The following is a 25,833-nucleotide window of genomic DNA, read 5'->3' as shown; positions in this document are numbered from 1 at the left end:
GGGCATGACTGGGGGAGTGGGGGGAAGAAGAGGGAGACACAGGGCATGAGCGGGGGTGGGGGCAACACGAGGGAGACACGGGGCATGTGCGGGGGGTGGGGGGAACACGAGGGAGACACGGGGCCTGAGCGGGGTTGGGGGAACAGGGCAGACACTGGGCATGAGCGGGGGGTGGGGGCAACAGGAGGGAGACACGGGGCATGAGCGGGGGACAGGAGGGAGACACGGGGCATGAGCGGCGGTGGGGGGAAGAAGAGGGAGACACAGGGCATGAGCGGGGGTGGGGGCAACACGAGGGAGACACGGGACATGTGCGGGGGGTGGGGGGAACACGAGGGAGACACGGGGCATGAGCGGGGGTGGGGGGAACAGGGCAGACACTGGGCATGAGCGGGGGGTGGGGGCAACAGGAGGGAGACACGGGGCATGACCGGGGGGACAGGGGAGACACAGTGCATGAGCGGGGGTTGGGGGGAACAAGAGGGAGACAAAGGCATGAGCGGGGGGGTGGGGCAACACGAGGGAGACACAGGGAATGAGCGGGGGGTGGGGGGAAAAGGGGAGACACGGGGCATGTGCGGGGGGTGGGGGGAAAAGGGGAGAAACGGGGCATGAGCAGGGGGTGGCGGGAACAAGAGGTAGACACGGGACATGAGCGGGGGGTGGGGGGACAGGAGGGTGACACGGGGAATGAAAGGGGGTGGGGGGGAACAGAGGAGACACAGGGCATGAGCAGGGGTGGGGGGAACAGGGGAGACACGGTGCATGAGCGGGGGGTGCGGGTTACACGAGGGAGACACGGGACATGAGCAGGGGGTGGGGGGAACAAGAGGGAGACATGGGGCATGAGCAGGGGGTGGGGAACAGGGCAGACACGCGGCATGAGATGGGGTGGGGGCAACAGGAGGGAGACACGGGGCATGACGGGCGGATGGGGGGAAACAGGGCAGACACGGGGCATGAGCAGGGGGTGGGGGCAACACGAGGGAGACATGGGGCATGAGCAGGGGGTGGGGAACAGGGCAGACACGCGGCATGAGATGGGGTGGGGGCAACAGGAGGGAGACACGGGGCATGACGGGCGGATGGGGGGAAACAGGGGAGACACGGGGCATGAGCGGGGGGTGGGAGGAAACAGGGGAGACACGGGGCATGAGCAGGGGGTGGGGGGATCATGAGGGAGACGCGGGGCATGAGTGGGGGGTTGGGCGGTGGGGCGAACAGGGGAGACATGGGGCATGAGCAGGGGGTGGGGGCAACATGAGGGAGACACGGGGCATGAGCGGGGGTGGAGGGGACAGGAGGGAGACACGGGGCATGATCAGGGGGTGGGGGAAGAAGAGGGAGACACGGGGCATGAGCGGGGGGTGGGGGGAACAGGGGGCAGACAAGGGGCATGACTGGGGGTGTGGGGGCGAACAGGTGGGAGACACGGGGCATGAGCGGGGGGTGGGGGAATCGTGAGGGAGACACGGCGAATGAGCGGGGGGACAGGAGGGAGACACGGGGCATGAGCGGGGGTGGGGGGAAGAAGAGGGAGACAAAGGGCATGAGCGGGGGTGGGGGCAACATGAGGGAGACACGGGGCATGAGCGGGGGGTGGGGGAAACAGGGGAGACACGGGGCAGGGGGTGGGGGGAACAGGGGAGACACGGGGCATGTGCAGGGAGTGGGGGAACAGGGCAGTCACGGGGCATGAGCGGGCGGTGGGGGGAACAAGAGGTAGACACGGGGCATGAGCGGGGGGCGGAGGGGACAGGAGGGAGACACGGGGCATGAGAAGGGGGTAGAGGGGAAGAAGAGGGAGACACGGGGCATGAGCGGGGGTTGGGGGAATAGAAGAGACACAGGGCATGAGCAGGGGGTGGGGGAAACAGGGGAGACACGGTGCATGAGCGGGGTGGGGGGAACACGAGGGACACACAGGGCATAAGCGGGGGGTGGGGGGAAAAGGGCAGACATGGGGCATGAGCGGGGGGTGGGGGCAACAGGAGGGAGACACGGGGCTTGACCGGGTGGACAGGGGAGACACGGTGCATGAGCGGGGGTGGGGGGAACAAGAGGGAGACACGGGCATGGGCGGGGGGTTGGGGGTAACAGGGCAGACACGGGGCATGAGCGGGGGTGGGGGCAACACAAGGGAGATATGGGGCATGAGCAGGGGGTGGGGGAACAGGGCGGACACGGGGCATGAGAGGGCGTGGGGGGCAACAGGAGGGAGACACGTGGCATGACGGGGTGGGGGGAACAGTGGAGACACGGGGCATGAGCGGGGGGTGGGGGGAAACAGGGGAGACACAGGGCATGAGCAGGGGGTGGGGGGATCATGGGGGAGACACGGGGCATGAGTGGGGATGGGGGGTACAGGAGGCAGACACGGGGCATGAGCGGGGGTTTGGGGGGAGGGAGACACGGGGCATATGCAGGGGGTGGGGGAAGAAGAGGGAGACACAGGGCATGAGCAGGGGGTGGGGGGAACAGGGGAGACACAGGGCATCAGCAGGGGGTAGGGCAACACTCGGGAGACACGGGGCATGAGCGGGGGGTGGGGGGAAACAGGGGAGACACAGGGCATGAGCAGGGGGTGGGGGGATCATGAGGGAGACACGGGGCATGAGTGGGGATGGGGGGTACAGGAGGCAGACACGGGGCATGAGCGGGGAGTGGGGGGAACAGGGGAGACACGGGCCATGAGTGGGGGTAGGGGGGAGAGGAGGGAGACACAGGGCATGAGCAGGGGGTGGGGGGAACAGGGGAGACACAGGGCATCAGCAGGGGGTAGGGCAACACTCGGGAGACACGGGGCATGAGCGGGGGGTGGGGGGAACAGGGCAGACACGGGGCATGAGCGGGGGTTGGGGGGGACAGGAGGGAGACACGGGGCACGTGAAGAGGGTGGGGAGAACTGAGGAGAAACAGGGCATGAGCGGGTGGTGGGGGGTGCGGGGAACAGGGGAGACACGGGGCATGAGCGGGGGGTGGGGGGGAACAGGGCAGACACGGGGCATGAGCGGGGGGTGGGGGGAACAAGAGGTAGACACGGGGCATGAGCAGGGGGTGGGGGGAACAAGAGGTAGACACGGGGCATGAGCGGGTGGTGGGGGGAAGAAGAGGGAGACACAGGGCATGAGCAGGGGTGGGGGAACAGGGGAGACACGGGGCATGAACTGGGGGTGGGGGCAATATGAGGGAGACACGGGGCATGAGCAGGCGGTGGGGGGAAAGGGGCAGACACGGGGCATGAGCGGGGGGTGGTGGGACAGGAGGGAGACACGGGGCATGAGCGAGGGGTTGGGGGAAGAAGAGGGAGACACGCGGCATGAGCGGGGGGTGGGGAAGAACAGGGCAGGCACGGGGCATGAGCGGGGGTGGGGGGACAAGAGGCAGACACAGGGCATGTGCATGGGGTGGGGGGAAGAAGAGGGAGACACAGGGCATGAGCGGGGGGGTGGGGAGAACAGAGGAGACACAGGGCATGAGCGGGGGGTGGGGCGAACAGGGGAGACACGGGTCATGAGCGGGGGTTGAGGGCAACACGAGGGAGACACGGGGCATGAGCGGGGGTGGAGGGGACAGGAGGGAGACACGGGGCATGAGCAGGGGGTGGGGGGAAGAAGAGGGAGACACAGGGCATGAGCGGGGGTGGGGGGAACAGGGGGGAGACAAGGGGCATGACTGGGGGTGTGGGGGTTGAACAGGGGGGAGACATGGGGCATGAGCAGGGGGTGGGGGAATCGTGAGGGAGGCACGGCGCATGAGCGGGTGGACAGGAGGGAGACATGGGGCATGAGCGGGGGTGGGGGGAAGAAGAGGGAGACACAGGGCATGAGCGGGGGTGGGGGCAACACGAGGGAGACACGGGGCATGAGCGGGGGTGCGGGCAACAGGGGAGACACGGGGCATGTGCGGGGGGTGGGGGGAACAGGGGAGATCGGGGCATGTGCAGGGGGTGGGGGAACAGTGCAGCCACGGGGCATGAGCGGGGGATGGGGGAACAAGAGGTAGACACGGGGCATGAGCGGGGGTGGGGGGGACAGGAGGGAGACACGGGGCATGAGAAGGGGGTGGGGGGAAGAAGAGGGAGACATGGGGCATGAGCGGGCGGTTGGGGGAACAGAAGAGACACAGGAAATGAGCAGGGGGTGGGTCGAACAGGGGAGACACGGTGCATGAGCGGGGGGTGGGGGGAACACTAGGGAGACATGGGGCATGAGCGGGGGGTGGGGGGAACAGGGCAGACACGGGGCATGAGCGGGGAGTGGGGGCAACAGGAGGGAGACACGGGCATGAGCGGGGGGGTGGGGGTAACAGGGCAGACACGGGGCATGAGCGAGGGGTGGGGGCAACACAAAGGAGACATGGGGCATGAGCAGGGGGTGAGGGGAACAGGGTGGACAGGGGGCATGAGAGGGGGGTGGGGGGCAACAGGAGGGAGACACGGGGCGGTGAGCGGGGGGTGGGGGGACAGGAGGGAGACACAGGGCATGAGCAGGGGGTGGGGGGAGAAGAGGAAGACACGGGGCATGAGCGGCGAGTGGGGGGGAACAGGGGAGACACAGGGCATGAGCAGGGGGTGGGGGGATCGTGAGGGAGACACGGGGCATGAGTGGGGATGGGGGTACAGGAGGCAGACAAAGGGCATGAGCGGGGGTGGGGGACGAGGAGGGAGACACGGGGCATATGCAGGGGGTGGGGGGAAGAAGAGGGAGACACGGGGCATGAGCGGGAAGTGGGGGGAACAGGGGAGACATGGGGCATGAGTGGGGGGTAGGGGAGACAGGAGGGAGTCACAGGGCATGAGCAGGGGGGGAACAGGGGAGACACGGGGCATGAGCGGGGGTGGGGCAACACTAGGGAGACACGGGGCATGTGCAGGGGGTGGGGGGAACAGAGGAGACACAGGGCATGAGCGGGGGGTGGGGGGGTGGGGGAACAGAGGAGACACGGGGCATGAGCGGGGGGTGGGGGGCAACACGAGGGAGACACGGGGCGTGAGCGGGGGTGGGGGGACAGGAGGGACACACAGGGCATGAGCAGGGGGTGGGGGGAGAAGAGGAAGACACGGGGCATGAGCGGCGAGTGGGGGGGAACAGAGGAGACAGGGCATGAGCGGGGGTTGGCTGCAACACGAGGGAGACACGGGGCATGAAAGGGGGTGGGGGGGACAGGAGGGAGACACAGGGTGTTAGCAGGGGGTGGGGGGAAGAGGGAGACACAGGGCATGAGCGGGGGGTGGGGGGAACAGAGGAGACACAAGGCATGAGCGGGGGGTGGGGGCAACACGAGGGAGACACGGGGCATGAGCGGGGGCGGGGCAACACGAGGGAGACACGGGGCATGAGTGGGGATGGGGGGAACAGAGGAGACACAGGTCATGAGCGGGGGTGGGAGAACAGGGGAGACACAGGGCATGAGCAGGGGGTGGGGGGAACAGGGCAGACACGGGGCATGAGCAGGGGTGGGGGAACAGGAGGGAGACATGGGGCATGAGCGGGGGGTGGGGGGAACAAGAGGTAGACACAGGGCATGAGCAGGGGATGGGGGAAGAAGAGGGAGACACGGGGCATAAGAGGGGGTGAGGGGGAACAGAGTAGACACAGGGCATGAGCGGGGGTGCGCGGAACAGGGGAGACACGGGGCATGAGCGGGGGGTATGGCAACATGAGGGAGACATGGGGCATGAGTGAGGGGTGGAGGGAACAGGGCAGACATGGGGCATGAGCGGGGGGTGGGGGGAACAAAAGGTAGACACGGGGCATGAGCGGGGGGTGGGTGGGAACAAGAGGTAGACACGGGGCATGAGCGGGGGGTGGGGAGCAGAAGGGTGACATGAGGCATGAGCAGGGGGTGGGGGGAGAAGAGGAAGACACGGGGCATGAGCGGCGAGTGGGGGGGAACAGAGGAGACAGGGCATGAGCGGGGGTTGGCTGCAACACGAGGGAGACACGGGGCATATGCAGGGGGTGGGGGGAAGAAGAGGGAGACACGGGGCATGAGCGGGAAGTGGGGGGGAACAGGGGAGACACAGGGCATGAGCAGGGGGTGGGGGGATCGTGAGGGAGACACGGGGCATGAGTGGGGATGGGGGTACAGGAGGCAGACAAAGGGCATGAGCGGGGGTGGGGGACGAGGAGGGAGACACGGGGCATATGCAGGGGGTGGGGGGAAGAAGAGGGAGACACGGGGCATGAGCGGGAAGTGGGGGGAACAGGGGAGACATGGGGCATGAGTGGGGGGTAGGGGAGACAGGAGGGAGTCACAGGGCATGAGCAGGGGGGGAACAGGGGAGACACGGGGCATGAGCGGGGGTGGGGCAACACTAGGGAGACACGGGGCATGTGCAGGGGGTGGGGGGAACAGAGGAGACACAGGGCATGAGCGGGGGGTGGGGGGGTGGGGGAACAGGGGAGACACGGGGCATGAGCGGGGGGTGGGGGGCAACACGAGGGAGACACGGGGCGTGAGCGGGGGGTGGGGGGACAGGAGGGACACACAGGGCATGAGCAGGGGGTGGGGGGAGAAGAGGAAGACACGGGGCATGAGCGGCGAGTGGGGGGGAACAGAGGAGACAGGGCATGAGCGGGGGTTGGCTGCAACACGAGGGAGACACGGGGCATGAAAGGGGGTGGGGGGGACAGGAGGGAGACACAGGGTGTTAGCAGGGGGTGGGGGGAAGAGGGAGACACAGGGCATGAGCGGGGGGTGGGGGGAACAGAGGAGACACAAGGCATGAGCGGGGGGTGGGGGCAACACGAGGGAGACACGGGGCATGAGCGGGGGCGGGGCAACACGAGGGAGACACGGGGCATGAGTGGGGATGGGGGGAACAGAGGAGACACAGGTCATGAGCGGGGGTGGGAGAACAGGGGAGACACAGGGCATGAGCAGGGGGTGGGGGGAACAGGGCAGACACGGGGCATGAGCAGGGGTGGGGGAACAGGAGGGAGACATGGGGCATGAGCGGGGGGTGGGGGGAACAAGAGGTAGACACAGGGCATGAGCAGGGGATGGGGGAAGAAGAGGGAGACACGGGGCATAAGAGGGGGTGAGGGGGAACAGAGTAGACACAGGGCATGAGCGGGGGTGCGCGGAACAGGGGAGACACGGGGCATGAGCGGGGGGTATGGCAACATGAGGGAGACATGGGGCATGAGTGAGGGGTGGAGGGAACAGGGCAGACATGGGGCATGAGCGGGGGGTGGGGGGAACAAAAGGTAGACACGGGGCATGAGCGGGGGGTGGGTGGGAACAAGAGGTAGACACGGGGCATGAGCGGGGGGTGGGGAGCAGAAGGGTGACATGAGGCATGAGCAGGGGCTGGGCGGAAGAAGAGGGAGACACGGGGCATTAGCAGGGGTTGGGGGGAACAGAGGAGACACAGGTCATGAGCGGGGGTGGGGGGAACAGGGGAGAACCAGGGCATGAGCGGGGGTGGGGGCAACATGAGGGAGACACGGGGCATGAGCAGGGGGTGGGGGGAACAGGGCAGACACGGGGCATGAGCAGGGGTGGAGGGACAGGAGGGAGACATGGGGCATGAGCGGGGGGTGGGGGGAAGAAGAGGGAGACGCGCAGCATGAGCGGGGGTGGGGGGGAGAAGAGGGAGACATGCGGCATGAGCAGGGGTGGGGGGAAGAAGAGGGAGACACAGGGCATGAGCAGGGGGTGGGGGGAACAGAGGAGACACAGGGCATGAGTGGGGGGCGGGGGGAACAGGGGAGAGATGGGGCATGCGCGGGGGTGGGGGCAACACGAGGGAGACACGGGGCATGAGCGGGGGTGGGGGAACACAGCAGACATGGGGCATGAGCGGGGGGTGGGGTAACAAGAGGTAGACACGCGGCATGAGCAGGGGTGGGGGGGCAGGAGGGAGACATGGGGCATGAGCAGGGGGTGGGGGGAAGAAGAGGGAGACACAGAGCATGAGCAGGGGTGGGGGGAACAGAGGAGACACAGGGCATGAGCGGGGGGTGTGGGGAACAGGAGAGACACGGCGCATGAGCGAGGGGTGGGGGCAACACGAGGGAGACACAGGCATGAGCGGGGGGAGGGGGAACAGGGCAGACACGGGGCATGAGCGGGGGGTGGGGGAACTAGAGGTAGACACGGGGCATGAGCGGGTGGTGGGGGTGCAGGAGGGAGACATGGGGCATGAGCAGGGTGTGGGGGGAAGAAGAGGGAGACACGGGGCATGAGTGGGGGGTGGGGGGGAACAGAGGAGACACAGGGCATGAGCGGGGGTGGGGGGAACAGGGGAGACACGGGCATGAACTGGGGGTGGGGGCAACATGAGGGAGACATGGGGCATGAGCAGGGGGTGGGGGGAACAGGGCAGACACGGGGCATGAGCAGGGGGTGGGGGGGACAGGAGGGAGACACGGGGCATGAGCAGGGAGTGGGGGTAGAAGAGGGAGACACACGGCATGAGCGGGGGTGGGGGGAACAGGGCAGACACGGGGCCTGAGCGGGGGGTGGGGGGACAGGAGGGAGACACGGGGCATGAGCAGGGGGTGGGGAGGGCAGGAGGGAGACACAGGGCATGAGCAGGGGTGGGGGGAAACAGAGGAGACACAGGGCATGAGCGGAGGGTGGGGGGAACAGGGCGAGACATGGGGCATGACCGGGGGGAGTTGGGGTGAACAGGGGAGACACAGGGCATGAGCAGGGGGTGGGGGAATCGTGAGGCTGACACGGGTCATGAGCGGGGGTGGGGATCCCCCTATAACTTTGCCCCCCCTGGACCAATCCTCACCAGACTTTGCAAAGCAATTCAGACTGGGCCATATACTTTTTTTGCAAAGATTGGTGTGGATTCATCCAGGGGGAGCGAAGTTAAAAGCCGCCCAAAAAGTGCTCTTCCTATGGAAACAGCAACTTAACCATAACTACATGACCACTACCATGGCCATGTCATATATATATATATATATATATATATATATATATATATATATATATATATATATATATATATATATATCAGTGAACAAAAAGTTTGTTAAAGGGATGTTATGGTTAAGTTGCGCTACTAAAAACCTATGAAATTCAGTGAAAAAACTTTGTTAAAGTGACGTTATGGTTCCAAGTAAAACCGAGAAACCCTTGAAATTCGCCAGTTATGGTAAGCTAAGCAACCATAACTCTCGCCACCACCGTGCACTGCTAAGACTAACACCCAGGACATCAAAGATGACATCACAAATGTCATTGATGACATCACTGATGACATCACATGTGTATGTACTTCTCATGAAATATGTGTAGAAGGGATTCTTATTATGTTGCGAAAAAATGTCAAGAATCATTGCAAGAAATATACCCTAATAAGTGCATTGAACGATTCATTGATATAAATAGAATCCTATTATGGGGTTCTATCTAGTATACTAAGCTACTCATATAGAAACATAACATTGTGTGCAGCGTACAAGATGAAGGTATGATATTCCTAATGTTAATATGTTGAATAATGAAATGATACTTGTTTTCTTAATAGATTTTTGTGTACTGTGAAGTATGTTATAAGTAGCTAATAAAACCCATGTATTACATAATTGCATTACTATAGACAAAACACAAAGACACAAGAACACATACCAATATGGGTATATACAGGGAAAGTGAAGTTAGCAAAAAAGCACAAGTAGTAGCAGAAACAATTCATAACTTAGCTGATTAGTTTCATGCAAATAAATGATTGCTCTGTTTCAAAGCTGCTATTTACCCTATGTATATGTATCACTTGATGTGATTGGACCCTAAGGAAAGTAGTATGAGTACAATGTATAAAAATATGACCATATACAGGGAAAGTACAGCTATAAAAAAAACAACAGAACTATCAGAAAGTGCTCATAAGTCTAGTGATTATCTTTATGCACAAAAAGGATTGCTGTCTTTCAAGCTTGTGTTTTCCCATATGTATATATTTCATATGATGTGACTGTACTCTAAGGGAATTACTGTAAGAACCTACTAGAAGGATATTTCTACAAATAAAATGAAATTCTTAGTTTCTGACTGTTACTGAAGAAAACCATGTGGCCTAGATATGTCAGCAAAAGAAAAAATAGTGAGTCAGACATGTGATGTCATCAGTGATGTCATCAATGACATTTGTGATGTCATCTTTGATGTCCTGGGTGTTAGTCTTAGCAGTGCACGGTCGTGGCACGAGTTATGGTTGCTTAGCTTACCATAACTGGCGAATTTCAAGGGTTTTTCGGTTTTACTTGGAACCATAACGTCGCTTTAACAAAGTTTTTTCACAGAATTTTTATAGGTTTTTAGTAGCGCAACGTAACCATAACGTCCCTTTAACAAAGTTTTTTTCACTGAATTTCATAGGTTTTTAGTAGCGCAACTTAACCATAACGTCCCTTTAACAACGTTTTTTCATTGAATTTCATAGTTTTTTAGTAGCAAAACTTAACAATAATGACTTTGACTTTATATACATGTCATATGGAACTGACTAGATCTCTTCTTATGAACGTGATGTCCGCGAACTTATTTAATGTTCGCGGAAATGTTCGGAGAACAGTACCACTACCAAAAACTGTGGGGGGGGGGGTATGTTTGATTGTTATATCATAATATAGGAACATTTAACAAATTCAAAAAGCAGCACACAAACACATTATATATAGTAATACATAAGAAATGTAACCCATATATGTAACACACTAACCATTCATTTAAATACAATATGTTCTGAAATGGAATATACCACAAGAACATAAATTGGCTTCCAACATAATTACCTCACAGACACAACAGAACTGAGAACAAGACCAGACCCACTGAATACATAGGACTTATCTTACCAGAAATATTAAGTGTACTTCATTTTACTCATATATTTATAAACTTTCTGTATTAGATTAAAAAATATATTATCTTTTTTTTTTTTCTCACAGAAATGTCTAGTACTCTGGAATGGCTAGAGGACAATTTCCCACATGAAGAAATGTCACAAGATAGTGAAACTAATGGTAAACACTTTATAATATAAACCATTTAAATATTATTATTTTGTATACATTTAACATATATATATTTTTTTTGTACAGAGCATAACAAAATAGAAACTACCTCTGAAGAAGCTGTTATGGAAAACACGCTTGACAACATAAAAGAAAAAATTGATTTACTGTTGACCAATTTTAATAATTTGAAAACTTTTGTTGAAGATCATTTTAAAACAAAAACGTCATACCATTGCCCCACATGTACTTGTCCCTCCTCACCATATCCCAGTCAATTATCCCCAAACCCTCTCCATAATCCAAAACGTTTTGATGAGATTTCCATCCCTTCTTCACCTTATACCAATCATGTTGAAACCCCAAATTCTCCTGTTTTTGTTTCTGTTTCTGCCTCCCCTTCTCTGTCATAAATTATTAATATATGTTAAATAAAGTTTAATTTTTATATTGTATTGTGAATAGTTTCCGTTTTTTTTTTAAAAACAATAAAAGTGTCCGCGGACAGTGCGAGTGTTCTGAAATGTTCGTACATAAACGAAAATGGAGGTGTCCTGAAGAATACCACACCTGTTCGTACTGTTCACTAGCAAGTTGAAACTGTTCTAAGAACACAATTGGTGTCCTGAAATGTTCGTAAATAAACGAAAATGATGTGTCCTGAACAACAGTACAACTGTTCGTAGTGTTCGCTAGCAACATGAAACTGTACTAAGAACACACACGGTGTCCTGAATTGTTCGTAAACAAACAAAAATTAAAGTGTCCTAAAGAACACTATACCTGTCCGGTACTGTTCTCTAGCAAGTTCAAACTGTTCTAAGAACGCTATTGGTGTCCTGAAATGTTCGTACGTAAACGAAAATGGAGGTGTCCTGAAGAACACTATACCTGTTCGTAGTGTTCGCTACCCAATTGAAACTGTTCTAAGAACACAATTGGTGTCCTGAAATGTTCGTACATAAACTAAATTACACGTGTCCTGAAGAACAGCATATCTGTCCTTACTGCTCGCTACCAAGTTTAAACTGTTCTAAGAACACACGCGGTGTCCTGAAATGTTCGTTTCACGTGTGATGCACTTTTAATTACTTCAGAACCCGAACAGTGTCCGTAGGACATCAATGCGCATGCGCTAACCAATCTCCGTGCACTTGGTGTCAAGCGGACAGGCGCTTCCTTCGCGGACTAGTTCGCAAACGGATCATATGACCGCGCCCACGCTCATCGTGTGTCCTGAAATGCGGACACTGTTCGTGTCCCCAAACAATTTAAAAGTACATTTTCAGTTAATCCATAATATTTTTCAATAAAATCTCACCATGCCACAAGTCCCACATAGCAATCTTGAGTTTCTATATACCTTTTGAAACTTTCCGATCCTTTTTTTGTGTTCGATCTGTCCGCGCACAGTGCGCATGTCCGCGGACCACGCACAAGCACCCCTATAAAAGACCACGCCCAAGAGCTTATTCCCATTGTGTTTCTGGCTATTCTTCAGAACACAGTGATTTTTGCTGCCACCTGCAGACTACACCATCATCGAGATGGCATCCTTGGCCGCTGAACTGCCACTTGGTGCTGCACCTGCTTCAGCACCACCACCACCCCCTCCACCACCACCACCTCCCCAAGGGCCTGAAGAGGGGAACAGGACTGAGGATGCGGAGGAGGAAGAAGAGGATGATGAGAATGAGGCAGAGGAAATCCCTACTACCCGCACTAGGCATGAGTCTTGGGTGTGGCGGTTATTTACCATTCATGGGAATGGTCCTAAGGCTCGTGCAAACCATGTTACCTGCAATGAGTGCAAAATGATACTCAGTCGCGGGAAGCACGGTAACTACAGCTTTGGGACCACTACTATGAAGCGACACCTGAGGTCATTTCACTCTGGGGCTATTCGCAGGGTTGTACCTTGCGAAGAACGTAGCAGGTTGATTTCCTCTATTTCATCCTCTGTTTCTGATCCTGTCACCACAAGGACCACCTCTGTGGGACAGCGTCTTTCTCAAGCTGCCTCACAGGCCATACAGAATGCTGATGACCCTTACCTTTCGAGGGTCACAGTTGCATGTATGTACTGTGACACAGTACTCTGCAGGGGGGAGCGACTTCGGAGTGCTTTTGAGACTATCGTCTCAGAGCACGAGAAGACCTGCTCACTACCCAAATAAAACCCACTCTACATCTTCCTCTCTCAGCTCGCCCTTTCTTATCCCTGTGGTTGGTCCCCCCCCTTTACCCTCCTTTACCCTCCTCTCCTAGTGTGTCGTGTCTGAAAAACCAAAAAAAATACAAAATTACAAAAATCAAAAAAAAATAAGGCTCTTTTCAGAGCCGCCTTTCCCAGTTAAAAAATAGAAGTGAAAATAAATGAAGCAGGGCTCTTTGTATTTTTTAGAAGTCTGCGGACAGTTTGCGAACATTAAAAAAATTGGGTTGCTACTCCATCACAAACATTGTAATTTTCTCTGGAAAGAAGTGGTGGCTCTGAAAAGAGCCTTTGGGTGGTGTTTGTAAGTCAAAAATTGTAAATGCTTAACATCTACTTCAAAATCGTTGTTGTAATTCCAAAAAAGGTCGCAATGCATTTTGTACATTTCTCAGAAAAATCTGATTGCCAGCATAAGTAAGATGGACTCCATCTCTGCGACAAATGTATGTACTACAAAACATAATATTTTCATTGTGAAAAGAAGACATGCCAAAATCTCTTAGAAAGCCACAAACAGCCTTATTAACATTGTGCCTTGCTTTTTCCATTTGTGGACCAAATGAAGAAGAACGAAGCCACATTTGTCTCTGCGCAATCCGTGAAAATATCACTTGAGAATTAGGAAACATGTCCATAACCTTCCTAAGTCCTTCTTTCATAGCAAATTGCAAAAAAATTCCAGTCACATGTCCTAAACTGTTCCCTCCACAATGAATTACAATTATGTCTGGATGTTGCTCTGTCTCCAAAGTAGCACAGAGAGGTAGCAAGTCCAACCACTTCATTCCACGTACTCCATGCCAGTGTACTTCCACATGTGGGAATCCAAGATCTACAGCTACTCCACAGCTTTCTGCATGCACCTTCAACCAATGTATCCACAAATCTCCTAAAATCCAAACAATCTGTTTTCTGAAACACACAGCCATAGCTATCTTTTGTTCTCTCAGCAAAAAGAGTATCTGAGAAAATCTCTCCTGGCACAACACACCCACCAAACTTTCCTGACCAATCCCTTTCAGTGCTTATTCTCATTTGCATGACTTCTGAACCCAAAAATCCCCGGATGTAACACCCGATGTCCGCGAACTATCGCCATGTCCGCGGACATATCGTAACATGAACAGCCCTTCTACCATTTCCACTACACTATCTCTGCCATTCCCTCATTGGATGTACCTCAAAAATCACATGACCATGCACCAATCACATTCAAGACCTCTACATCTAACTGCATCATCATAGATCAGCACTGCAAATGTACTCTGAATCTCTCTGAGTACAAGTGTCATATCATTGGCAAGCAGCATCTACCAGAAATACTGTACAAGTCTTCAAGATTTCTAGTTGCAGCTCCATGTATATCCATATGCATGAACACAAACTTCAGGTATGCATATTTTCTGTATAGTAGATGAACACATTTTCAAACAGACTTTTACCTTGTAAAATCTGTAAAATGAATTTACTGTACTTTTTTCAATTTCCTAAAATCAACTATCACTTATAAACCTTTATACTTTTTACTTTCTTTATACACACACACTCAAATCATGTTAAACTAACATTTTTTAAATGAAATATATAGACTACATATATTCAAACAAAATTGCATGCAAACACAATCTATGTTTAAACCTTTATAAAAATACTTATACAATTTCATATTTTTAGTTTTTATTCATTTATTTACTTAATAACTTTAAATTAGACATGACATTGAGGCGCTATTACCTAGAACAGTTTACTTACAGAAATAGCGGTATTCACTAATATATTATAAATTTCACAAGACATAGTAAAGATATTTTTTTTTTGCTACAGTTAGTCATCCAATACAATTTGTTCATTAAGAACATATCATATGTACTGAACTGATGCAATGTATCTTATGTAAATACATTAGTTTAATGGTTTTACAGAAGGCACTGAGGATTTCATAAAAAAATCAATATCTAAATTAAAAACAGTGCTATATACAAACAAAGTTACTAATTTGAAGCTTTTACAATTGCAGTGAAGACCAGTTTCCTGAAAAGAAGCAGCCGAATTCGAAGAAGAAAGAAAAACTAAGAAGTTACCTGTTAATTTTAAAAAAAAGTAAGTAAAATATCACTATAATATTTATATTATTAATTAAATATATTAAAACATTAATACGAGCTATTTTGCTTTTTTAAAATAGAGACTTTGTACCATTTTGTCCAAAAATGTCCATGTCTTAAACAGCGATTTACAGCCAGAACGGCCCACAAATTTCTATTTTTGGACGCACAAATTAGCCAACTGAACCACTACAATTTTCATATTATAGAACAAACAACTGTTTTAATTGTATACATTAGATTTACTATTTGTACTTTTCAACACCATAGCTTACTTTTTTTTGTCATCTGAACCCCAGTTTAGTAACACATGAATTGAAGAATACCTATCCCTACTAGTTTTAGTTCCCAATGCACAATCACACACCATTACATACATCTTTATCTTCTTACTCAAACACTCATGCACACAGCACACATACATTCCAGAACACCCCAACCCATATCTTCTTTATTTTTTTCAACAGACCCTAAAGAATGCCTACCAAAAGACAACTCCGTAGAAAGCAACGCAAAATTAGAGCAAATGAAAATAAAGGTGTCCAACATAAGCATTCATCTCTAGCAGAATTTGTAAAAAAAAGTTGAAACAAAACAGCTAATACAATCATTTAGTCAAACACAAGAAGTTTCAAGTACAACAACTTCGCTTCCTCTATCAAAATGTAAAACAAACCAAAAAACAATTAACAGAAAATCAGCTATCAGTACAGATAAAACCACTTCTTCAAATGTTAATATAGTGCAAAGTAAGCATACCAAGAAAAGTATTTTAGCCAAAATATACCGTCACAATGTCCTTCAAAATCTTATAAAAACAGTAGAGAAATCAGGTTCAAAGCTTAGCGGGCTACGTGTATTTCAGGGGTTCGCGTGAACTTTCTCACGCGATCGGGCCGGGGGAGCGTGCTACGTGTATTTCAGGGGTTCGCGTGAACTTTTTCACGCGATCGGGCCTGGGGGAGCGTGCTACGTGTATTTCAGGGGTTCGCGTGAACTTTTTCACGCGATCGGGCCTGGGGGAGCGGGCTACGTGTATTTCAGGGGTCGCGTGAACTTTTTCACGCGATCGGGCCTGGGGGAGCGTGCTACGTGTATTTCAGGGGTTCGCGTGAACTTTTTCACGCGATCGGGCCTGGGGGAGCGGGCTACGTGTATTTCAGGGGTTCGCGTGAACTTTTTCACGCGATCGGGCCTGGGGGAGCGTGCTACGTGTATTTCAGGGGTTCGCGTGAACTTTTTCACGCGATCGGGCCTGGGGGAGCGGGCTACGTGTATTTCAGGGGTTCGCGTGAACTTTTTCACGCGATCGGGCCTGGGGGAGCGGGCTACGTGTATTTCAGGGGTCGCGTGAACTTTCTCACGCGATCGGGCCTGGGGGAGCGGGCTACGTGTATTTCAGGGGTTCGCGTGAACTTTTTCACGCGATCGGGCCTGGGGGAGCGGGCTACGTGTATTTCAGGGGTCGCGTGAACTTTCTCACGCGATCGGGCCTGGGGGAGCGGGCTACGTGTATTTCAGGGGTTCGCGTGAAGTTTCTCACGCGATCGGGCCTGGGGGAGCGTGCTACGTGTATTTCAGGGGTTCGCGTGAAGTTCCACACGCGATTGGCCTGGCCGCGTGTATTTCAGGGTTGCGTGGGAAGTTCCACATGCGATTGTCCTGGGCGCGTGTATTTCAGGGGTGCGCGGGAAGTTCCACACGCGATTGTCCTGGGCGCGTGTATTTCAGGGGTGCGCGGGAAGTTCCACACGCGATTGTCCTGGCCGCGTGTATTTCAGGGGTGCGCGGGAAGTTCCACACGCGATTGTCCAGGCCGCGTGTATTTCAGGGGTGCGTGGGAAGTTCCACACGCGATTGGCCTGGGCGCGTGTATTCCAGGGGTGCGCGGGAAGTTCCACACGCGATTGGGCTGCGTGCGGGTATTACAGGGGTGCGCACAAACTTTTACACGCGATTTCAGCAGGGTACGTGGATTTCAGGGGTGCCGGGGAGTCCTACATGTGATTTGCCAGTGTGGGTCCTCCCAGGTGTTCCCTGTACACCCTCCATGGCCCCTGCAGGCAGCCCACACCACAGGGGACTACCCTGCATCCCTGGTCATGTCCCGCAGGCAGCCCACCCAACATGGGCATGCCCCCCAGCAAAGGCACATGTCTCCTTGCACCAATGATCACCAACTCATGTCCCCTTGCACCCCCACCCCCAGCATTGCGGGGCACCTGCCAGCAGGCCCCCACCCATGTCTCCCAGCACCCCCACCTCCCCAGTCACCAGGGGCAGCCTCCACCAGGCCCCCACCCATGTCTCCCAGCACCCCCACCCCCCCAGTCACCAGGGGCAGCCTCCACCAGGCCCCCACCCATGTCTCCCAGCACCCCCACCCCCCCAGTCACCAGAGGCAGCCTCCACCAGGCCCCCACCCATGTCTCCCAGCACCCCCACCCCCCCAGTCACCAGGGGCAGCCTCCACCACGCCCCCACCCATGTCTCCCAGCACCACCAACCCCCCAGTCACCAGGGGCAGCCTCCACCAGGCCCCCACCCATGTCCCCCACCACCCCCACCCCCCAGCAGTGCAGGGGCACCCACCACCAGGCCCCCACCCATGTCTCCCAGCACCCCCACCCCCCCAGTCACCAGGGGCAGCCTCCACCAGGCCCCCACCCATGTCTCCCAGCACCCCCACCCCCCCAGTCACCAGGGGCAGCCTCCACCAGGCCCCCACCCATGTCTCCCAGCACCCCCACCCCCCCAGTCACCAGGGGCAGCCTCCACCAGGCCCCCACCCATGTCTCCCACCACCCCCACCCCCCAGCATTGTGGGGCACCTGCCAGCAGGCCCCCACCCATGTCCAACTCATGTCTCCCACCACCCCCATCCCCCAGCACTGTGGTGCACCTGCCAGCAGGCCCCCACCCATGTCTCCCAGCACCCCCACCCCCCCAGTCACCAGGGGCAGCCTCCACCAGGCCCCCACCCATGTCTCCCAGCACCCCCACCCCCCCAGTCACCAGGGGCAGCCTCCACCAGGCCCCCACCCATGTCCAACTCATGTGCCCCACCACCCCCACCCCCCAGCACTGTGGGGCACCTGCCAGCAGGCCCCCACCCATGTCCAACTCATGTCCCCCACCACCCCCACCCCCCAGCATTGCGGGGCACCCTCCACCAGGCCCTCGCACATGTCCCATCCATGCCCCCACCACCCCCACCCCCCAGCACTGTGGGGCACCTGCCAGCAGGCCCCCACCCATGTCCAACTCATGTCCCCCACCACCCCCACCCCCCAGCATTGCGGGGCACCCTCCACCAGGCCCTCGCCCATGTCCCATCCATGCCCCCACCACCCCCACCCCCCAGCACTGTGGGGCACCTGCCAGCAGGCCCCGACCCATGTCCCATCCATGCCCCCCTGCACCTGGGTCCCAACAATCCCCAATCATGTCCGTAATGGCCATCCTCCCCTGCCAAAAGGCCCAACCAACTATCACATCCACCCACATATCAAAGGCAATTACATGTTACACACCCAATGTAAATAATGCAAATGAACACATGTCTGTCACACACAATGGCTGCAAGTGAATGTTAAAACACCCAACATGACATGCATGAAAGTAATGAGATGATACGACACATTGAAGGATGAAAATAAAAATGTATTGAAAATCAACAAGAATGGAAATGAAATAAGAAAAACCACAAAGCAAAACAACAAAAAGAAGTTGATTGTCCATGAAATAAATCCAAAAAATCCAAAAATCCATAGAAGAACTATATACAAGACAATCCCGGGTCCATGAGCCCAACCAAATGAAACCTAACTATGTCAACTAACTAAAAACTGAACTATATACAAAAAAGTGGCGCATTGTCCAATCGCAACCAAATAAAAAAAATAATAATTCAAAGGAAACCTACCACTAACTATATAACTATATACAATGGCAGCGGGCAAGTCCTGCGGCTCACTCAGTGATGTTGCCGGCCAGGGCATCATCGAACTCCATGTCGATGTCCTGGAGGCGGGACTGTGTCCTGGCCCCGAGGTCTCGCAGGGATAACCCCATGTTCACCTCAAACTCCCTGTGAGCTTCCTCGAGGCACTCAGCCCGCCTCAACGCCCGACGCATGGAGAACTCCACCCTGACCATGGTGAGCCGCTCCTCTTCCGCCCGCTGCCGCTCCGCACCTATCCGCTGGACCAACTGCTCCCACACGGAAGACACTACCATCCCAGGGTTCTCCTGCCCTCCGGCCGATGCCTGCCCCTCTGATCTTGATGGCCCCGAGCCATGATGCCTCCCACGTCGAGCCTGCTGCTGCCTCCGACGCCACTGCCTCTGCCAGCACGACGGCATCCAGGATGATGGAAACCACCGACGCCGTCGTGCACGTGCCCTGCCCGATGATGCCGTCACATCCTCCATCTGCTGGGGTCCAGTTGCTGTGTTGTCCACCCCTGCTGGACCTCTGACTCCCGACTGTGGCAGGGATGGGATCCCCACCGAGTTGGCTGCATTGGTCAGGGCAGGTCCACAAGGGGCCCTGGTGGCATCTGGGCCGGAAGACGGCAAGGAGAACGACTGGCGTATAGTCTCCACAGAGGAGGAGAGGGCCGCCAGATTGGCCGACACATGCAGGAAACCCCCGAACATGGCCGATCCCAACTGGGCCACGTCGGCACGGTGCTCTTCGTGATGACGTGCGTGCTCCTCCTGGAAAGCACGCACGGCATCACGAATCACAGCCGTGCGCATCGCGACCCCAATCAGGACCTTCTCCACACGGCCAGGGGTCCCCTCGTCCGCAGGTGGAGGGGAGTCAGATGACATGGACATCCCCTCTACCTGCGGACGGGCCTGGGACGGGGCATCCCTGCTGGTGCAAGGTGGTGCCCCCACAGGTTCAGGGACAGCGACATGCACAGGCCCCTCCACGGTGACCTGTGCTGTCTCCTGCCCCTGCCCCTGGACTGCACCACTTGCACCAGCAGGGATACCCCCACCAGGCCCCATGTGCGCCTCAGTGGCGGCCTCCTCTTCCTCTGTGGAAACCACCAACCTGGATGGCTCCTCGCCGTCTACCGCCGTAGCAGGCCCATGTGGGGGCTCACCCACCCCTTCCGCTGCAGCCGTGGGGGCATCCCCGCCGCCTTGCTCCACAGCGCCGTCTCCGCCCTCTCCTTCACTAGCCGCTGCGTAGAGGGAGACATAGAACACAAGCATCAGGGTACTGTACAATGGTCCCCTAGACAGGAAGCAATAGCAGATGAGTGCAACTGTCAAAGTACACTTCCATCATGTCACACCACAACACATGTGTCAGTCCAGGCAAAACACACACAGTGACAGTCATGGTGCGTGCCATGGACATTTCAATGCATGTCCAATGGACTCTCGATTCATACAATGTAATGGGACTCACATGCATCATGGGTCATGCCTATCACATGCACACATGGGGGCCAGTTTGTCACCAATGCTGTTCAACATATACATGCGCACTTTGTGCAGCATACTGGTGAATGCAGGCGTGTCGTTTACGAATTACGCAGATGACACTCAACTTATTTTGGAACTGGGGGGCAGCCAGCACGCCGCTGACAGCGAAGTGATTGCAAGGGTTTATAAGACAATAGACGATTGGATGCAGGCTAACTGGATGTGCCTGAATGATTCAAAAACCGAACTGATGCTGTTTGGTTCCAGTCGTCAGTTGGCTAATCTAGGGGCAGAGTACAAATCCTTCCAAATTAAGGAAGCCATCATCTCGGTGGCCCCTAAAGTGAAAACCTTGGGCATGATGGTTAACTCTGCGGTAGATTCTCATGCCCAGACCAGCTATCTCCAAAAAAACACGGCTTATTATCTCAGGCTAATGAGATATATCAAGCCCTTCCTAAATGAATGTAACCTGGCGACCATTGCCAGAGCTATTATTTTATCACGGCTCGACTATGGCAATGCACTGCTGTTAGGGGCCTCGTCTAAGGACTTAGCGAGATGTCAGGTGATCCAGAACAGTGCGGTTAGGCTAGTAAAAAATCTGAAGAAGAAAGATCATGTCACCCCCGATAGGATTTCCCTTCATTGGCTAAGAGTAGAGGAACGTATAAAGTTTAAGGCTCTTTCTTTGGTCCACAAGTGCCTCTATGGTAAAGCACCAGAGTATTTGAAAAACAGCCTAGTCCTCTACACACCCAGGAGAAGACTACGATCGGAAGGAAAGTGCCTCATGGTCGTACCCAATTTCAAGCTGAAATCGGGGTTGGGTAGATCTTTTCTGGTACTGGCACCTAAATTGTGGAACAGCCTTCCCGATTCACTGAGGTCAGAAGCAAACCACCTTGTATTTAGGAAACGGATGAAGACACTCCTCTTCAGATAAGATCTCTAACGCTAGTGGCTGTCAGGTCTTCCATGCCAACTGTTTCGCGTCTCTTTATGCCTGCTTTCTTCTCTTCTTTGTTGTAATGTTCAAGCGCCCTGATGCCCTCGGGCTACCGGCGCTTTATAAAAATATATACATACATACATACATACACACTTCACCTCAGTCACATCCATCTGACCCCGTACACCCCAATCACAGTGCATACAAGGATGACTAGGCTGCATCAGTGAATTTGTACATTGTCACAGACATGTGTCATGCATCCATGGCACTCACAAGTCACAGACACGCAGGTCAGGCACACAGACATGGATACCACATATGTATCTGGCATCAGCACCCATCCCTCGCCCCCACCCATGTCCAGGAACAGAGACTGCCATGCTCTCATGTGTGCAATCTGCACAGGGCTCCCCATGTCGCATTCAAACACATGCAACAACCGTGCGGTTCACACATTACAGGTCGCACATGCATTCCCATGATGTCCCTGCACACATACATGCGTACATGGCCTATGTCACACATGCAGGCAAGTATCAGACAACCAGCACACTGCAACATGCCCTGTCTCACACAGCAATGCTTAGCCACTTACCGCTCAACTCCAGACGGGTCTCCCTCTCAAGGACCTGGGCGTGGAGCGCTGGGTGTGCGCGTTCCAGGACCCTCAACTGGATGGAACTCATGCGGCCCCGGCCCCCCTCCACGAGGCGCCGGGCCTTCATGAGGGTCCTGGACCTCAAGTCCACCCAGCGCTTCTTAACCTTCTGGATGGTGCGGGTTGCCACCCCCTCCGCGTTGATGGCAACCACACAGTCGGCCCAGATCCTATCCCGTCCTTCCCTGTTGGCGCGGGACGATCCGAAGAGGGCATCATACTGCCCCAGGACTTGCTCCACCAAGACACCAACTTCGGTGGCAGTGAAGCTGGTGCCCCTCTGCCCCTCTGGCCGGGGGTTGCAACTGGGGTCAGATGTGGATGTGCCCGACATGGCAACCCCAGGGGCAGGAGTGGGTGGGCAACTGGGTCCTGGGGCTGGGCTGTGGAGCGATGTTAATCGAGTCGGGAGTCTTCTGTACCAGCAGGGGTGGACACAGCAACTGGACCCCTGCAGATGGCTGATGTGCAGGCACCAAATGGCAGGGCACGGTGGCAGCAGGCAGGCAGGCAGCAGCAGATGGCACGTGGGAGGCTGCTCGGGGCACTGGGGGGCAGTGATTCGGCCTTCTGGGCAGGAGTGTGGTCTTCCGTGTGTTTTCGCGTGGCCAGCTTGATACGGAGTGATTTGGCACGTGAAAAATCTGCACGTCAGCGTGTAATTCGAGGAAAGGCCCCTAGCGTGTAAGCGCGTCTGCACGCATACGCATTTTCATTGGACAGAAGGCCCCTCAAGCGCAAGCGCCCCTGTGACGTGACGCGTACAGACGTGCATGCGCATTTCAGTGCGCGTGAAAAACTGCACGTCCGCGTGTAATACGAGGAAAGGGCCTATGCGCGTAAGTGACGTGACGTGCGCAGGTGTTTCCCTCATTGCACGTGATGACAGAACACACGTGGATTTCCACCAATCGCGTGTGAAAGTTCCCGGCACCCCAGAGCACACGTACCCAGGCTAATCGCATGTGGAACTTCCTGGGCACCCCGAAACACACGTACCCAGGCCACTTGCGTGTACGCACACTCCCCTCCGATCACACGCGATGACACTCGGACCATATCCGAACACGGGAAACACACGCACGGCAAAAGACGTGCACAGGCGTCAACGCGTCTGCCACACGAAGGCAGGCGGAAGCGTCCCGGCACACAGCATAAAAGTGCGCGCAAACAACAAACGCGTATATACAGCTACGATGAATGCCCCATTTGTCGCTGCACTGATCGTGGGACACCGCAGGAGGAGGAGAATAGCCAGGGCACGCATTTTCGCAACACGGACAAGCCTTTTTGGGATGCCTGATGACCAGGTCTATGGCAGGTATAGGTTTCCACCCCATATCATTCTAGACCTGGTCAGGGAGTGGGAAGTTGACCTCACATCCCCCACCCTTTGCTCCCAAGCATTGAGCCCCTTGGAGAAGCTGCTCAATGTCCTGCATTTTTTGGCCACTGGGTCATTTCAGCGGACCACTGCCATAGTGGGGGGGGTCTCACAGGCCACGCAGTCACGCTACCTACACCAGGTACTGGCAATCATGACAGCGCGCCCCTCAGTCCGCAGGCACATATACATGCCCAGAACACCCGCAGAAAGGCAGGCCGTTGTCCTGGATTTTTTCAGGGTGGCACACTTCCCCAAAGTGCTGGGTGCCATAGATTGCACCCATGTGGCCCTACGTCCACCTAGGGCCATTGAGCACATCTACCGAAACCGCAAGCACTGGCATTCCATCAATGTACAGGTGGTATGTGATGCAAAGGGAATCATCACCTCTGTCTATGCAAACTACCCTGGCTCCACACATGACAGTTTCATATACAGAATGTCCGCCCTGAGCCGGGCCCTGGAAGCTGGGCAGCATGGCGACACATGGCTCCTAGGTCAGTACAAATGCCCTTGCACATGCATGCAAGTCACACACAGACAAATATCCAAACCCTAATTATCTCAACTATTATCATCTCCCCAGGGGACAGTGCCTACCCTCTGAGCAACCACATGATGACGCCAATCCGGAACCCCACCACACCACCCCAGGTAAGATACAACGCCGCCCATATTGCAACCAGGGGCATAGTGGAGCGCACATTCGGAGTGCTCAAGTCACGTTTCCGCTCCCTTGACCGCTCTGGTGGGCAACTACTCTATGCACCACCAGTAGTGTGCAGGATCATTGTGGCAGCATGTGTCCTGCACAATGTTGCAACACGGCAGGGCGTCCCGGTGGACATGGTGGTGCCCCCACATCCCCAACCACAGGCGCTGCCCATGGGAGGGGACAGGGCACGTGGCGAGGAAGCCCGGACCCAGCTTGTGGCCACATTTTTCACCTAAACTCCCACCCCTGCGGAGTGCACACAGGCCTGGCACATACCAGGTGACAATCGATGATGACAAAGAGACAGTCAACTGTCACAACCTTACCACCCTGAGATAGTTGCCATGGAAGTGCCACATCGTCTGCATCCCTAGCTACTTAAACACAAGCTATCCTGTGTGACCAAAAGGCACACATATGACATATGACATGATATGGGCCATATACAAGTATTCCAAGGCGCAATGAGGCAGGGAGGGGGGAACAAGGGAACACAGAGAATGGTACTACTAGGCCAGGTGTCATTGGGATCATGCAAGTGCAGGGGTAGGGGGAATGGGAAAAGTGCAAGGGGAAGGGTGGGGGGGAGTCCAGTACAGGGGAAGTAGCCCGAAAAAATAATACATAGGTCACCTGGTGGCAACTACAAAGGTGAGTGCAGACAAGTGCTGGGAAGGGAGGGCTGTAGGGATAGAGAGACAGTACTGCAGTGCAGGGGTTGCCAGGGAGGCAGTGCAAGTGGAGAGTGGCTGGGGCAGGGACCAAGGTCGGTGAGAGTGGCCCAGTTGCAGCTCCTGTGCAGTTCCAGTGGAGAATTCTGCAAGGGAGAGGCAGACAGTAAGCAGAAGCAAAGAGGAAGGACTTGAGGTGCTTCCAGAACTGGAGATGATTCCCCTCAAGTTCAAGTCAGGCCGGAAGTCTGTTCCAGGGGGAGGGCCCTGCTGCGGAGAGAAATCTACCCCCAGCTAGTTGCTCTGAGAAGCGGATGACACGGACATGCAAGGTGTGCATCACACACACCTGCAAACCAGGCCATGGCCATCACTGTCATGTCACACAAACCCTCCCAAACATCAACATGTCATGGCACGCAATACCCATACACCAATGCAGTAACGATAAGGTACACATTGCCATGTCCTAAATGCACAGTGGCATCGGACACTGCTGCCTGACCCGGAATCAGATGAAATGACAGACCAACAACCTCCCACCCAAAATAAGTCATTTCCAAATGCATTACAACAGTCGTGGACGTAACATCACAATGAATGCCTGTCTACATGCACATCATGCATTGCAAAATCAACACTGCAGCTCATGTGTGCAGTGTCCTACTCCTGCATCACACTGCTCAGCGCA

This window comes from Ambystoma mexicanum, chromosome 10 (genome assembly GCF_040938575.1).
Source record: "Ambystoma mexicanum isolate Mex_15411 chromosome 10, UKY_AmexF1_1, whole genome shotgun sequence".
Classification (NCBI taxonomy): Eukaryota; Metazoa; Chordata; class Amphibia; order Caudata; family Ambystomatidae; genus Ambystoma; species Ambystoma mexicanum.
This window is presented reverse-complemented; position numbering follows the sequence as displayed.